The following is a 4014-nucleotide window of genomic DNA, read 5'->3' on the forward strand; positions in this document are numbered from 1 at the left end:
TTGCACTGAAGGCATTGGTGAAAAGCATGACTCCAGAAATTGATGGAATACAAATTAGAATCTTTCAGCAAACTGATGAGGCACTAGAAGTGCTCACTTATTTATGCCAACAAATTTGAACAGCTACTATCTGGACAACTGATTGAAAGAGATCCATATTTGTGCCAGTTCCAAAGAAATGTAGCACAGCAAAATGCAGAACTCATCGAACAACATAATTTATATCAAATGTAAGTAAAATTTTGCAGAAGATAATTCAAAACCTGTTACAGCAGTATATTGGCAAGGAGCTGCCAGAACTTCGAGCTAGATTTAAAAGCAGACATGGAAGGAAGAGTATCATTGCTGACGTCTGATGGATCTTGACAGAAAGCAGAGAATTCCAGAAAGATGTTTACTTGTCCTTTATTAATTGTGCAAAGGCATTCGACTGTATGAACCCTAACAAATTATGGACAACATTACAGAGAATGGGAATTCCAGAACACTTATTGTGCTCATGAGGAACCTGTACATAGACCAAGAAACAGTTGTTAGCACAGGATACTGAATGGTTCAAAATCAGTAAAGGTATGTGTGTCAGGGTTGCATTCGTTCACCACACTTATTCAATCTGTGTGCTGAGAAAATAATCCAAGAAACTAGATAATATAAAGAAGAATGTGTTATAAGGATTAGATGAAAACTAATTATCGACCTCTGATATGGAGATGGAACAACTTTGTTTGCTGGAAGTGAAGGGGACTTGAAATACTAATGAAAATTGAAGACTACAACCTTTGGTATGGATTGCATGCACCACAGTGTAAAGACAATGTAAATCCTCACAACTGGACCAATAAACAACATCATGATTAATGAAGAAAAGATTGCCAAACACTTAATTTTGCTTGGATCCACAATCAATACTTATGGACGCAGTAGTCACAAAATAAAATATATTACATTAGGCAAATCTGCTGCAAACAACTTCTTTAAAGTGTTAAAACACCAAGATGTCATTTTGAGGACTAAGGTGCACCTGACCCAAGCTGTGGTAATTTCAATCACCTCATATGCATGTGAAAGTTGGACAATGAATAAGGAAGACCACAGAAGAGTTGATGCGGATTTTTATTATGGTGTTAGGAAAGAATATTGAAAGTATCATGGACTTCCAGAAAATCAAACAAATCTTTCATGGAAGAACTACATTAAAAATGCTCCTTAGAAGCAAGGATGACAAGACTTCATTTTTGGTACCGAAGACATGCTGTCCAGAAGTACCAGCCCCTGAAGAAGCATATCATGCTTGGTAAAGTGGAGGGTCAGTGAGAAAGAAGAAGACCCAGAATGAGATGGGTTGACACAGTGGCAGCAACAATGGACCCCAAAGTAACAATTGTGAGGATGGCACAGGACAAGAAAGACAGCGTTTCATTCTGTTGTGCGTATATTTACTATGAGTCGGAATGCACTGGTCAACATGGCACATAATAACAACAAGAAGCTGTTGTACTCTGTCCTACAGGATTGACTATGAGTCAGAACTGGTTTTATGGCAGGGTTGTTTTTGTTTCTTGGTTTGTTTATGAAGAGATGGAAGTAGAGGTATGGACTACCCAAAATACCAGAGAATTTTAGGAAGCGTTCATCTGGGTTTAGAAAACTCAAGGACTGCACAGAAATGTTTCAGTTGTGTTCAGACAATGAAGTATTTCTTTATAATAATTAAACTGGCTACTGAAAATGTGTATAGATATTTCATCTTTTATACCTTACTTATAATTCTACAAAGATCTGCTTTTTAAAAATGAAGTAAAAAGCTTGAAAGCTACTCATTTAAAATATACTTATCTTTTGCTTTGGCATATGTTCTACTTTTTAACACGAAGCAACAAGATGTTCTTTATTTTGTGTGGTTTCTCCCCAGTACCCCACCAAGAATAAAATAAGTTTGCATTCTCCCAATCCATAGACAGCTGGACCATACAGGGACACAATGTGAACTCTGCCCGGAGCGAGAGAAGAAACTGACTAGGGATTAAAGCAATAATCCCCAAAGTGGAAAATTAGCTGTGGAGAATCAGAAGTGATAAACAGCCCTCACCCCCATTCTTTATTCTCTTCTATTCTCCTACCTTTCCATGGGTCTTATCCCACCACTACCTGACCACTAGTAGCGTAGTGGTTACGAATCGGGCTGTGGAGCCTCAAGGTCAGCAGTTCGAAACTACCAGCTGTTCCATGGGAGAAAGATGAGGGTTTCTGCTCCCGTAAAGATTTACAGCCTCGCTATGAGTCAGAACCGACTCCACAGCACTTAATAACAACAACAACCGACCACTATGAAGCCAATGCCCAGCCAAACCATCTATGAACCCCAGGCACTTGATGGGCACTTGAGGATGGGGTTTGGGATGACTGGGTTAATACTAACTTGAGTAAATCAGATACAATCCCTGCCCTCTAAATGTTCACATTTAGTGGTAGTGAGAGATTTGCAAACAAATAATCTTTTGGAGAGACTGCAAAATAAAATAAATATATATATTAATGTGGAGGAACTCTTTGGATGTGGTTGGTGGGGTGCCATGGAGTCGGTTCCGACTCATAGTGACCCTGTACATGGTTTCCGAGGCTGTAAATCTTTACGGGAGCAGAAAGCCTCATCTTTCTCCCATTTGTAACCACTATGCTACCAGAGCTCCTTTCTTTGGATGTAGTCCTTTTAAAAATGACCCATGCCCAAACTCAGAGACTCCTATTTAACTGGTCTGAATTACGTAGAAAATTCAATAGTTTTCAAAACACTCCTCAGGATTACCTAGTTGATAGAGTGTCACCTGGGAACTTGCTAGAACTGAGAATTCTAGTTCCTGAGTCAGGAACTCTGGGGCTGTTGTTCCTTACTAGTGATGCTGATGCCTGCTCAAGTTTGAGACTCACTGATCTATGGTACTAGGAAGTTGTTGTTGTTGTTAAGTGCCGTCGAGTCGGTTCTGACCCATAGCGACCCTGTACAGGGTTTCCGAGGGTGTAAATCCTTACGGGAGTAGAAAGCCTCATCTTTCTCCCGCGGAGCGGCTGGTAGTTTCGAACCGCTGACCTTAAGGTTCGCAGCCCGATTCGTAACCACTACGCTACCAGAGCTCCTTATGGTACTAGGAAGTAGAGGCATATAATAGAGCGTTCTGGAAAATGAGCCAGTTGGGGCTGGAACAGGGATAGGAGTGAGGGGTTCTTCACCAGACATCAGCCTCCTTGTCAGAGCCTGGCCTAAGCCTTGGGGGTGCCGAGTCCAGTCCTACCACCCTAGAACCTCCTTCCACAGTCTCAATCACTTTGTCCGATGGTCTCTGCTCATTTTTCTCCAAGGCTCTTTAAAAGGCAGCAGAAACTGGGCCTGTGGAGAGCACAGTTAACCGCCAGTAAGGTCTCTTACTGGAGAATCCTGGCTTCTAGTTTATGGCTCTTCATCCTTTTCCCCAAAGTAGGCCCCCACTCTGAGGGTTGACTCTTTTTTTTGTGTGTGTGTGTGCTAAATCCCACACAGGAACTGTGTCCATCCTCAGACAGGAACTGCGCCTCCTTTTCTGTACATCTAACAGCTCATCCTAGAACAACCATTCCCCCATCCACAAGAAAAGCCACCCTTAACCCAGAGCAACCAAGCCCTGAACCGCACTTCAATACCCGCAACTCTTTGACCCTAACTGACAAAAAGCAGCGAGTCCCTTGGCCCTCCCCAACCAGCCCAGCAGGACAGGACAAGACCCCACCATGGTCCCCAGCGCTGTGACCCACGAAGGAAGAGGGGAGATGCTGGTTCCCATATCATCCCGGGGTCGTCTTCCCCGCCCCGCACGTCGAGGTGGCTCCTCTGGGTTTCTGGGCGAGCCCCCTTCACCCCCCTCAGTGGGGAGGGGCTGCCGCAGCTCCGAGCCGCAGTGGGTTTGGAGGCTCCTCCCCAGGGGTGGCCGAGCAGGAAGCGGGGAGGGCAGCGGGCGGAGGCGCGCGGTGCGGGGCGCAGGC

This window comes from Chrysochloris asiatica, unplaced genomic scaffold (assembly GCF_000296735.1).
Source record: "Chrysochloris asiatica unplaced genomic scaffold, ChrAsi1.0 scaffold00174, whole genome shotgun sequence".
Lineage (NCBI taxonomy): Eukaryota > Metazoa > Chordata > Mammalia > Afrosoricida > Chrysochloridae > Chrysochloris > Chrysochloris asiatica.